The sequence below is a fragment of the Micropterus salmoides genome, unplaced genomic scaffold (genome assembly GCF_014851395.1).
Source record: "Micropterus salmoides isolate LMB-PRFRI ecotype aquatic unplaced genomic scaffold, ASM1485139v1 Ms_hic_scaffold_7, whole genome shotgun sequence".
Taxonomy (NCBI): domain Eukaryota; kingdom Metazoa; phylum Chordata; class Actinopteri; order Centrarchiformes; family Centrarchidae; genus Micropterus; species Micropterus salmoides.
Genome location: NW_024044459.1, coordinates 32,329,233 through 32,343,485, shown reverse-complemented (window position 1 = coordinate 32,343,485; position 14,253 = coordinate 32,329,233).

Sequence of the window (14,253 nt, the reverse complement as noted above, 5' to 3'; positions counted from 1 at the left end):
GTGATTAACACACCGGATGTGACCTTTAATCCACTAGCAGCTCCTCGCAGCATTAATCTCCCCCAGCTAGTATTCAGCTCAGATAATGGCATGTTAATTAATGATGCTCTTTTGAGGTGTCGTCAGCTGGCGCTGGAAGCTCCAAGAGCTGGTTAACTTTTCGCACATGTTCTCAAGCATTCAAGTCACCTCCAGAGTATCAAATACTGACATGCACACTCAAAACTCAGTCAGAGGGCACATTATTAAATGTTCAATTGTTAAATCAGAAGACACGTTTTTTGTAAGTGAGTCTCATCAGCTGTAAAAATATTCTTGTCAGCGATGAGGAACGGAAAGATTTATATGTTATCTCATACATACCAACACAGCAATGAATGCATGTTTTAGCAGGCAAAATTTCAACCTGTTCTTCTCTCTTCCTGTTTCCTCATATCTCTCTGATAAAGCCAATCACTCAAACACACATGCACGATCCTCCCAAAGGACTCACGTGGTCCCGGCTTATACGTATTTAATCAAATATTTACATTTGCTCATTCACTATTCCCTGTTGATATTAGAAGAAGAGACAACTGAAGTGAAGTGAGCCAGAGTTTTGTGTGCATTGGATGAGTCAGGGTGATATGGAGGAGAGGCCAGAATTGTCACTGTCTGGTAACTGTGACAGGATTTATAGATTTCTGTGCCTCAGGGGGGAGGCTGCAGAATAATCTGTGTGTGTGTGTGTGTGTGTGTCTGATGGGGGTGTGTGGGGTGGCGGGGTGGTGGGAGCAGTCTCCTAGGCACTGCCCATCCTCTGTCCTTCTCCTGTAGACTTCAGTGATTTCTTGAAATGAGTTTGGTGTGTTAGAATACTAAAATTTGCAAATTAGCACTAAACACAAAATACAGTTGAGCCGAATGGAAACGGTGTTAGTTTTGCAGGAATGTAGTTATAAACCAAAGTACTGGAAATATTACAAACATTAAGGTTTGACCTGGTGATAATGCTAGATTAAAAGTGAAGGGATCACCAAAGCAATTCATCCCAAGGTGGGGCATGTTTGTACTAAATAATATGTCTATCCATCAAGTAGTTGCTCACATATTTCAGTCTGGAGCAACTGACTCAAGACAGTGCAAACTATAGAGCCAGTACAGCTGGTGTGGCTAAAAACATGTCGTATATTAGTGTGTAGCAGAAGCAAAGTCTTTGTATACAATATTACCCATATGTCAGTACATAATATATTATAAAACACTTCATTAAACTCTGGCATATTCTAGAGTACAGATAATCAAAATTTAGAATTAGTGTTAATTTCTTTAATTTAACCAACTTTGTCTCCAAAGCTTAGAAAAGAGGAAAGATTTAATATTTACTTTGCTTTGATTTTTTATCAGTCACACAATGAACATGTGCTTTTGTTGTAGACACGAGGATCCGAATATATGATGACGTAAGTTTATGTGAATGTAAATTTTCATCCTCTGGGGGGCATGGATATCAGCACCACATTCAATGGCAATCCATCCAATAGTTGTTGAGATATTTCAGTCAGGACCAAGAGGTGGACTAGCCATTTTTATCCCCAGAAAAGCTAGAAATAAATGCATTTTAGGAGGACTATTTGCTTGCAGCTGAAAGTTGTAGCTGAAATAGTGATAAAAGTTGTTGTATTTCAACTTTTTTCACAATTTCAACAACAATTTTCAGTGTGAAGCTGAAATGGCAAATGGAAGTGCTGAATAAGGTTTCGGCTCAGATGTAAATGCTGAGTGAAGTTGAAGGATGTGTTAAGTGAAAGTGCTGAAAGGAGCTGAAATCAAAATTGTGTGATAGAAGTGTGATACTTTTAGCTGGAAGTGTAAGCACTGAAAGCAGTTGAATTGTCAGTTAAAGACTAATAGATTAAATTAATTGCAAAGTGCTTGAACACATTGTTTGTATTTGATCATTTAAAGTTTGTATTGTGATGTTTAAGTTAGTAAACTAATGAACTAAGTAACTAACTCAAATCTTGTTTTGTCTTCCCATAGGCCATGATTAGTAATGTAAAGGAAGCAGAGGACATGACATCACTGCTGCTGGACACACAACAACACTACAGCAGCGGGAACCAGGTCAGACGCAGACTGGCTGGCTTAACAAAGAGCCTTTTTAAAAACAGAATAACAGCCTAATCAGAATAAATAACAGCGTTTTGAAAGAAGTTGATGATATGATCACTTGAGGATTTCTACCCATCCAGGTACAACTTTGACTACCGCAGCTAAGACAAAATGATTTTCTCCTCTCTTGATCAGAGCCTCTTCACTTCACCTCCCCCACGTTGGCTCAACTTCTCCCGCCACACTTTCCACTCAGTTGTTTTGGAGGGGCCGTCCTATTGGCTGGTGGGTCTGTCGGCATGGGCCTCACTGTGTAACTTCCTGGCTGGGGAACTGCTCTGAGCCCACGCCTGGATCCCTGCTGGTGTCTGGGTCTGTGGCCGAGGCCCAACAGCTTCTAGCAGCAGACAGGAGTGGTGCAGACAGTATTAACTATTACATGTATACTTTTTGTGCAAATCTCCTGTTTTGTTTCTGATTTGTGTCAGAAAGTGGAATTGTATTTCACTTATTTTTCATCTTATTTTGCTTACTGTTAATGCTTTCTGACTGTGTAAGCAGTAAGGGAACAAACCCACAACAAAGGACATTGAAAAGATGCAGGGTTCATTTACGCCTTCCTAAAAAATATTTTGACAGAAGTAACTTAGACAAAAAGCAGACTTCTCATTTCTGACTAGCGACTGTCTATTTCGTTTCGCATATTTGATCAGATATTTTATTGTTTGCAGCTGACTCATTTTAAAACAGGAACCCTCTAAAATGTTCTTTAAAAGGCACCTGATGGTTACATGTTGTGCTAAAAGACTGAGGCTAAAGCTGCATGTCCCAGGCAAAAAGTCATCCTCACCACTTAATGAAATCTGTAGTCATGGAACTGAAGAAACAGCATTGCTCTTGTACTACAGTGTAAAACTAGTTGGACGCCTTCTTGTAAAAAATGTGTTAAACTTTTGCCACTGTATCTTGGTTTTTAAAGAAAAGACACCGCTTTTACTTCAGCCCCTTGCGCTCCGCATCAAGATGTGGATGCCCCAAAAAAATAAAGAGCAAGAGGATGAGTGAGGGATATTTCAGACACATCTATCTCAGTATACATATGATAAAATACAATTTGAGGATAACAACATGGAGATATAATCATTGCAGTTCACAAGTCTATGGTAATAGTAAAACCCCCAAACAAAATTTGCTTCACTATTTCTGCACCAAAAGTGGGCTGTGTACAGTGGACTACAGTGGGCTCTGAAAAGACGTGACATTGTTCAGGCCGTTTTCAAATTTGGTGTTAGATTATGGTGATATTCTATAAACGCATGCTCCGGCTTCTGTTTTAAAAAGTCTGGACTGTGTTTGCCATGCCACTTTGCGTTTTATTAGTAGGGAAAGCTTTTACACACACCACTGTCTTTTATATACTGCTGTTGGTTAGGATTCCTTGTTCTGGAGATGGGCCAGAAACTTTTTAGTGTTTGTTTATAAGGCCATCCTAAAACAACTTCCAAATTATCTTACCTCTAAAGTCAAATTGAAAAACATCCATCTGGGCCACACAGTGTTGGAATACTCCACAAAATTACGTTAGATAAAAGAAGTTTTGAGTGTCTGAGTGAACATTTTACAGTGAATTGTCCTTCCTATTCTGGTTGGGTTTTATTTTATTATAAAAAGATTGTTCGTCTAGTTTTAAGTGTACTTTCTTTGTTTTTGCACTTGTAATACAGGGCACCTCTGTAAATGAGACATCGGTCTACACGTCGTTGTCATCACGTTGATCATTCCTGATAATGTGACCCAAATATCTTACTTTGTTCACCACATTTAGCACTTGGTCTGCGAAAAAAATGAAATTTTTGCCTCTGATCCTCCTTGGTTTTAGTAATCATGACAACACTCTTTTTAGAGTTAAATTTAATGTGTCATGACTTGAGCAGACTCTGAGCAGTTGCTGTAAGACAGCACTATAAGGAGACAGGATGGCTAAATCACTGGCATACAGATGATTAATAAGATTACCCTCCATCATACACCCTGTCTTACACTCTTACAACTTTTTTAGAACGATCAACCATTTACAGATTGAAAAGGACAGGTGACAGTATTTCTCCTTGTCGGTCCCCATTTGTCACTAAGGGTACAGACCTACTCTTACTCCATCTAGCAGGGCTTGATGTGAATAATAAAAGTGCAAGCTCCTTATCAAATTTGGTCAAAAGCTTTGGACGCATCCAGGAGACATAAATATTGCAGTGTCATGGCTTCGATACTTACCAACTAATTCTTTCAGTGCATATGCATATATAAATATATATTTTGAAAACGGATTGTCTATCCAAGAGAATTAATTCTATTACTTTGGGAAGTCTGCTAACCAGGGCAATCGGTCGGTTGTTTTCTATGTTGGATATTTTACTGGTTTTGTTTTAGACTAATGGCACTTATAAGACAGACTACATAGAGTCAGGAAGTATGCTGTGCATTAGTAAGATGTGTAAGAACATATCTATCTATTGATGTATCTGTCTCTCTGTCGTAGGTCTTTAAACTCTGCCTGTAATGTTGTGGATGATGACGAGGACAACAGCAGGGCGAGGTTGCTGCTGAAGCTTAGTCAGTGGTCTATGTGGTTATATACGGTTGCGATCATCAGAGTGTTGGTTTCCGGGCCGCAAAGATGTGATCTGACACGAATTAGGAATAAGTTCTGTTATCGTCCTCTCATATTTTTACCTGAGCATCAAGTCTGAGCATCCACCCTCTCTTACTCCATCTGTCTGTCAGCAATAAAAACCTTGCGGCCCCTCCTGACCATGTACTTTACCCAAGCGTCTCTAATATGGATAAGTCACGCTATGTTTCATGGATTAGTTATGAATTTGCCCAAATTTTATTTTTATTCATCTATATATAGGCCTATGCGCTCCCTCTCGCTTGCCCACACCAACATGCTCTCTCTCTCTCTCTCTCTCTCTCTCCCTCCTGGTTCTGATGCTGGTTCTCAGATGTGTGTACACTGAGTGAACCAGGGAGTCAGCTTACTTTCAAAGTAGAATTAAATGAATGAACTTATTTTGAACTGCCTCAAGTAAAAGATTCATTCTGTCTGATATGGAAAACCCACAGAAATAAATGTTTAATGTGAAAGGGTCACTTGTAGTGCAAATATCACAGAGAAAAAAACCCTCTGTATGCTACCTACCCATTGCTAAACAGCAGACAGGCAAAATTAGGGACTAGTTTGTGAGTAGTCTGAAATTAAGTTTTTCCTTACCTGCCAATGTGGCAGGTTACACTTCAGAATTATAAACACTAATTCAGTGGTAGAAATATGGAATGTATCATATATAACATCCCTGACTTTACTTAAATAAAGAATCACTTTTAAATAAAAGTTTTATTAGTATAAGAAATATTTATTAAGATAAAAAACCTGCCATTGTGGCAGGTGACCTGAAAGTTTCACCTGTCACAAGTATTTACCTTGTATTTGGCAGGTGCTAACTGCTTCCCTGTCTAGCAGCCAAAGAGACTCCTCAGAGTGTAAAAACTGGACTAACATTCACCAGGTGGAATTTTTCAAATGGGATGATATTGCTATCTATAAATAAGCAATTGTTGGCTAAAACGTTCACCTTGATAACTTTATAAACCAGGAACATGGTGGAGGCTGTGTGTCAGCCTGGTTTGCCAAATATCCATTAATGAAGCTTTGAAAAACTTGTACAATTATGTAAATACACAGAGAAACTGTGTGGTTTTATTAACTTTGCATTAGACTATTTACTATATTTTGAAAAGAGGTTCTGTTACTTGTGAATCTCTATATGCATGCACTGATACGTTTTAGGGATACAATGTAGTAATGTTTTTTTTTTATTTTTTATTAATGAATCTGTTTTGCTAAATCAATTTATAGTTTTTTCTATAAAAAAGTCAGAAAATCATGAAACGTCCAAAGAAGCTAGTTTTCCAAACGTATTATGTTTCCTATGATAAAAACTAGAGAAAAGGGAAAAACTAGCAACTGAGAATGCTTGGTATATTTTGTCACTGGTCTTTAATGAATACTTGATTATCAACATTGTTGGCGATACATTTTCTGTTGATCAGCTAATAGAGTGATCGATTAATCGGCTAATCGTTAAGGCACTGATATGACTATATGGATGTGGATGTCAACCTGCATGTCTCTGGACTGTGAGAGGAATCAGATCATCTGGACGAAAACCCAGACAGAAGCGGGGAGAACAGGTAAACTCCACATAAAAAAAGGCCCTAATAATAATAAATAAGAGTAAGCAAACAAATAAGTCAACCCTCCCCCTACGTTTCTTTTTTCTTCTTCATCTCTCTCCCCCACCTCCCCCTTCTTTACTTTCAGCCCCTTCTGACATTTAAGGTGAAAGAAGAGGCCCCTGACTCAGATACAGGACCCCATCGCCTCATGACATAGAAGTACTTGTGCATCCGTTTGTGTGTGTGTGTGTGTGTATGTCTGTGATTTATGTGTCTCTCCCCTCCCCCACTCGCCCAACAAAGCTCTAAAAATGTGTGTGAGAGGTTTGGGGGAGGTTCCCCTGAGAGGCAAATAGAATTAAGGAGCCAGCTCGAGTCACTGAAACTATGCTATAGCTCCTCAGCTGGCAGCAGGAGCACACACCCAAGCCAGAGAGTATTCCCTTTCTCTTTCTCATACCTGCACATTTTTGCACTACACTGCTGTATAAACTGAGAGAAGACTCCATCTGGATTATCATTTTGACCAATATTCTAGACTAAGCATCCCAAGAAAGTATAATTTGCAACAAGGTACACTTGCAAAGCAGCATGTCTCTAATATCACATTCTGACATAAGCATTGAATAAAGCAAACACACCCACATATATACACACATGCACAGTAACACCGCCAGTACTTCCTCTGGCATTAATCTCACACATTTATTCTGGTCAGTCTACTTGCAGGCTGGAATCCACCAGGACATCTCATGTTGCATATCAACCCTTCCATTTCTGCAGGGTGAGGCTTAAGTAGGTTAGAGGCAGGCATGCACACTCCACTTTTGTCTCCATGCCCTCCAGGCAGTAAACGATTCTGTCAGAGAGGCTGCTGCTCGTTATCGACATGCTCCCAGGCTGGAAGTTGAGGGCACCACAGCAGATCCCGCACATAGCAATGCAGCCTCTGCCACACAACAGCCATGGGTGATCGAGTTATGGATCAGCCAAGCACAGAAAGGGCCTCTGCAGTGAGGGGAATGTGTAGGCCTATTGATTCACATATAGCACAGGCATTTACAGTCGTAGTTCCATGAGTATAAGCTGTAGATGTGAGGACATAAAGGTCATCATTGCTAATTAATGCTTAATGTAGCACAGTAATAAACAAGACTCTATGCTATGCTAGCCACTTGCCTAGCAGCTCTGTGAGGCTCCACTTCACAGCAGTGCTACCGTGCTCACAATGCCAATGCTAACATGCGGATGTTTGGCAAGTATAATGTTTATAATGTACTGCATCTTAGTTTAGTGTGTTAGCATGCTAACATTTCATAATTAGCACTAAACTCAAAATACAACTGCTGGGAATGTAGTTTTGCAGGTATTTGGTCATAGGCTAAAGTGTTGGACAAATTAAATTGTATTAAATTAAATTCATTGGTAATCCATTCAACTGTATACCTGGCATTTATAAAATAAAACAATAATGAACCCTTGTGGTAGCACTAGAGGAAAAGCCAGGGGATCCCTGAAATCACCAGGATACATATAAAATATATGTATTTCACTATATATATATATATTTCACTAGATCAGGGAAAACTTTGAAATGCTGTTGGCAGGGGATCACCAGCATCATCGGGATTCATCCTCTGGGGACCACAAATGTTTGTAGAAAATTTCATGGCAATCCATTTAACAGTTGTCGAGACATTACAGTCTGTGCCATTGTGGTGGACCGACATTGCCATCCCTAGAGCCCCGGAGCTAGCGCAGCTAAAAAAAGAGAAAATTGCTGGTTCTTAATCTATGCTGCAGCTAAAGCCACGCCTCACCTAGCCTGAAGCAGTTTGACTGTACACACATGCCTTTCAGGTAAACAGGGATGTTTTTAGACAGTTTCTCTGCAAGTCTGAATCTGGCCGGTAGCTGTCCAGAGAGATGAGGTGGGAGTTGTGGATGCGGTTAGACCAAAATAACAACACTCAGATTAATGACCCCTGTTTCTCTGCATTGCTCAGACTCAGTGTTGTATTTCACGGGTATTTGTGGCTGGATTGTGTGTATTTGAAGCATGTGTGTACTGTATGTTGGGGTAGCTGTACTGTGTAATTGAGGCCCCTCACGCACCGTGTGACATTTACACAGAGCAACACAGAGAGGGTTCGGGTGGTTTATGGTGCAAAGGCTGACTTGTATGATCCATGTGTTGCACCTGAGACGTCTGACAGGAGGCCCCCCAGGCATGCGTGTGACAGTGAATTCCATTATCTCCCAACAACCAACCTCCCCGTCTAACACACATGTTTCCTATCATGGTCAGGACATTCCAGGCGTTGCCCAGCATTCCACAAAAAAAGATCTATCATGCACCAGGCACGTTCAGATTGAACAAAGATAAACCACACTGAGGAAGCCTACTTAGATTTCTATTTTTGTGTGCAGCATGATAAAGGTAATAGCATTGAGTGTGCCTGTTAGAAAACCTTTACTAAACACGTAATTCCCAGAAAGCTAGTATTATCCTAGATTAAAGTGTCACACTGGAGGTGTAAAAGAAAAGCTGTACAGCCCAGCCGTGTCTTAACAAGATGCCCATAATTCAAATGTCCAGCATTTGACAATACATTTCACTTGTTGCTGAATATGTATTTAAAAAATAAATGGATATTATCATGAGCCTGGTAGGATGTAAAAAGATGTAAAGATAATGCTTCTCTGTACACTGTTAAAAAGAAATTGTGAAAAAACTGTAATATTCCGGCAGCTGGGGCGCCAGAAAAATACCGTAAAATAACAGTAAATAACTAACTCGTACACATACACCTGTAAAAACAATTTCAGACAGCTCGAGAGGTCTCTCAAGTGGTTAGGAGTTGCCAGTAGGGCTTGTGATGGTGCTGTGGAGACAGAGACATGCACAAATCTTTCAGGAGAGGAATATTGTTTCTGAATTATTTGACGATGCCCAGTTAATAAGACGGGGTCGGACAGGCAGAAACTTAGTCAGCGAGTTGGTGAGGGACGCCATCTCACCACTGACTTTAAGCAGTAATGCGTTTTCAGATAAACTGAAGGTGATGATGACACTTTTGTTTATTTGCCACAGGACAAACGCAGCAATGCTGATGAAACAATTATTGCACTTCAGCTTCAGAGCTCCACACATTGTCACACGTTTAATTGACTTCCCAACAACAACCCCCGTAATCCGACAGAAGCAAACACAATTCATGCAAATAGCCGGCTTCACAGGCGTATTAGGCGCAATTGATGGCGCTCATAGAAAGCGCCTTTCATTTATTAATGTGTAGGCCTATATCATAATGTATTCTCTTTAAAATTCTTTATTGTTAAATGTGTGTTGAATATAAACTCCTCTTAGGAATTTCAACATTCAATGTGAATTTATCTGAAAATATTCTTAAATAAGGAAATCTATTCAGTGATTGGTCCTTGGCTACATCGTCATCCAAAATCCTGTTTGCGACACAGCAAAGTGTCGTGAATCAATTTATATTGTGGTGGTAATTTAAAAGTTCTGAGTTTGCTCAAATTAACTTAATTTAAGGAAGTCTGAAACTGTCACAAAAAGGGGTTTCCGGTCTAAGATAAATGGATATATATTACTCTAATGTAAAATGTGAATATGTGGTAATTTTTAATTAAGAAAAAAACTGACGTGTCAGATTAAATATGTTGGTTTGAGGTTTTGATAATACACCTATAGCTCTCTTCAATCGAAGTATCTGTAAAATGGAATTAAAATAAATTTTTAATCACAAACCCATAATTTTACAGGAAGTTAATATTTAATTTTTAAGCCCATCAAAAGGTGTGGACACCTGTCATTTAACAATATATTAAATATTACCTTTCTGTAATTTTTCCACTTTTGGGAAATTATTAATATTTTAATCTTGTAATCTAAGCATTTTGATAAAAGTCAACATCTGTGAAATTACAGTAATTATGGCTGTCAAAACAGTGCTTGTAGATATTATACACTGATTAAAATAACATTTATTCAATGTTTTTATTTTCCAAATATCCATAATTAAAGGAGATATGTGTCAGTTAACAAGCAAATCTAGTCAAATTACAGAACACATGTTTTTTGTTACGGTTAACTGTTACTAATTGTACCAAGTTTAAGAAATATTTTTACAGTTTTAAACTTAAATTTAACAGTTTTTTCTTTTAAATAAGACAAATAATATTTGTGAAAATACAGTAAATTCCTGAATGTATTGAAACAGTTTATTTTACGTCAAAAAACCCACTATTTTCTTGAAAATAACAGAAATGTTATGGTTATTCACAGCTACAGGTTTTTCATGTTATTTTACATTAGACATGTAAATTCATGGTTTAGTTTTGTAATTTTTTGATATTTTCATGTATTTAAAAAATACAGGAATAATCTGTGAAATAAAATATACTTAACTGTGATTTTGTTTTTACAGTGTAGGCTAACCCCACTTCACTCTAAAACTAACTGGACAGAGGAGCACAACTGCAGTATCTTTCAGGTTTTGCCCTTATTTAATTAGGGTTCTAACACTCATTACACAATAAGCCATAATCTAAAAGTTACACATGGCATGACAATGAAAAAATAATGTATAAAATAAAGTTGAACAAAGGGAGAAGATTTAAAAATACTAACATGTTCTACACATTCAAGGTGCACAGACCTAATATGTCTTTAAATGAAATACATACCAATACATAATATGCCCTTTTAAAATAAGAAAGAAAATGCTGCAAATGATGTAATAAAATAAAAGGAAGAGATACGGTATTTCTTATTATTTATCAATGAATTATAGTGATAAATGAGGTATTGCTGAAATATTTTGGTAATAATCACCGGACATACAACTATCTATCTGTGCCTCATTTCCTGTGCATTTCCTGTCCACAAATATTCTGATACATGAAAGCGCAACATTAGAGAGCAAAAGGAAACTCTTTAGAGGCACAAAGACTTACCTTCTCTCTCATACATGCAGACATGTTTATTTTGGACATAGGCTATATGCCCTGATGTGATCCTTCATCACCATGAACCTCACACAAGGCCACTTTTGGATTAGGCAATAACAGACAGCGTGACTGCAGCAAGGTAGGGTAATTGTTTATTCAAAGCTGCTGCCTGCAGGGTAACTGCACAAAGTCACATAAATTGTTGGAGAAAGTGGTACGTTGCTTATTTACGCAATATTACAACGCAAAGGGGCAAACTGCTCATTAGCATACAAGCATCGACATGCCCACAGCAGCATGCCAGAAGTAGCACAGGTTATTTTGCATGATGTGTTTGCCTCCATCAGGTCTTTACCTTTTAATTTAACGATGAAATCAAACCACTATGTTAATAGCAAACTTGTATTCATAAAATGTAGCCAAATGGATCAATCTTCATAAATCAGTGCTGCTTTTACAAAAAGTCACGTAGAGAACTGCACAAACTGATTTGTCCTGTGGTACGACATGCCTGGCTCCTTACTCGTGGCTTGTCAATGCTCTTTGTTCATTTTTAGTTATGCAGAACAATTATAATTATATATGGGGGAAATTAAACTTGTTTTAGAGATTTCACAATAGTGTGACGACAGGAGGGGAGAGAGAAGAGAGAGATGAGGAAGTCATGCAACAAATGTCTGGAACTGGGGACAACAGGTTCATGCTATTGTTTTGTTGTTTTATGTTAGATACCACTATTTCAGTCCACCACAATCAGGTAATAAAAAGCCCTGACTTAACACCACTAACCCACTAACACACACTTTGTGAACAGCAAATGCAGTTTATCCCATGATAAAGCTAGAGGCCATGCATGGCGTGCAAACAATGACTCACCTTTAATAACCCTGAACATATATATTGCCTGTAGTCAAATGGGCTAAAGTGATGCTAAAACACTTTCTCAATCCCCTCTGGACATCATGCCATGAGCAGAAGGCTTTTTACACAATATACATGATGAGAGGAAGAGAGAAGGTGGAGGAGGAGAGTCTGCAGAGCCATCAGTGGGGGCGGATCAGGACAAGATCAATGGGAGTGACAGGGAGTGCAAGAGGCAGCAGGAGATTCAAAGTAGGCCAATAAATAACATCCTAGTGAGACAGCAACTGCCTCCTCCTTAGCCGCCACTGCCCCATTCCACCCCTGACCCCCCTGGCCCCGCCGACTGGGCCCCCTTGATTACTGGCCTCCAAGAGGGGGATGGAGGCCCCGGCTGCACAATACACCTCTCATACGGGGCCCTCACTCACCTCTTGCTCCATTTGTTGGACATTCATCCTTCAGCATGTGTGTGAGTTTGTTTAGGGGGTGGTGGCTTAGTGGAAAGATGGGTGGTGGGGGGGGGGTCTTCCATGTTTTTTACATCTTCTCCCCTCTAACACACACCCATCCCCCTAAACACCATTCTATATATTCTATCTTGCCCCCCCATCCCAGACCACTAGACTCTGCGCTGTGGTTTCACTGGGTGAGTTGGGTGGTTTAAACATTAGCCACTTTGGTTTCTGCTCTATAGCAGCCAAGAAGAAGAGAAGGAGCTTGTCTTCTACCAGCCTGGCTGCAACGCAGCAGCAACAGTTCTGCCTGACACTTTTATGCCAGGTTTTATTAGTACTACACAGCCTGTACAAATAGCCCTATAATGGCTTCTTCTTTGTAAAGTCTGTAAGAACAACCCTGATGATGTCATCAGGGTTAACTCCGGTGTGGCTAGAGATTACCATTTTTTAGCTATGTTAGCGGTGTGGCTAAAAATTAATGTACGGCATTATCGGTTGGGCAGATCCTCTTTGTTCTGGACTGAACAATTTGAAAGATTGCCTTGATATTTTGACATTCATGGTCCTCAGAGGATGAATCCTACTGACTCCAGTGATCCCCCGATGTTCTTCTGCTTTAGCGCCCCCAACAGGTTACATTTTTGTTTTTTAATGAAATGTTTTGACAACAATTTGATGGGTATTGCCAGAAATTTGGTACAGTCCTTACTGTTCCCTGGCATGGGAATATTTGCACGGCCAAATGCCTGCTTACAATAAAACAGCCTCAGCTGTACTTTGTATTTAGCGCTAATTAGCTAACACGTTGAACTATTACACCTGCTAAAAATGAGAATGTTAGTTCTCATGTTTCTCACTGTGAACATGTTAGAAGGCTGATGTTAGCATTTAGCATTTAGTAAGGCCGTTGCTTAGGAGTCAGAACCAAATCAGTGTTTCAAAATTTAAAAAATAATTTCCTGCCATTCTAAATGGGATGAGCTTTTATTTATTTAATATTTATTTTTTTCCAATAATTGTATTACATTGCTTTTTTGGGGGGGGTTCATTATATGTAAGTGCAGAGATTAATGATTAATACAGCCATAACCATCATCACATTTAACAGAAATCTATTCATTGTCATATGAAGACTAGTCCACATATTGTGACCAGGGATTTAGCAAATTATTATTTTATTTCCATACTTTGTCAGCTCACTAAGCTCAGCCTATCAGAGTATCACAACTGACAGAGACTGGTGCATGGTTGGGGGGTTTGTATATGTTATAATAATTGCGGCCCTTGCTCACAGAGCTGCCAGCATTGCTGTAGAGTCTTGTTCAAAGAAATCATGTGCTACCAAGAGGTTTTTGAAAGGTCTAATGAAAGAGACAGACACATCTCACAAGTCCCACAACTTTATGGAAGTGCAATGGTGAACTGCTGGAGCGTCACTTTAATGTTGCAATATGACTCATGTTTCTCAGTAATTAGCTGTTCGCCAAATCCAGGTCATAGTTGATAAAAATCTAAAATAAACCACAATAAACAAGAAGTGACAGCCTAAGACTGTAACACATCATGAGTGCTGAAGAGGAGATTTTGATTTATACTCCAACCGGGAACAGTGGATAGATTTAATTAC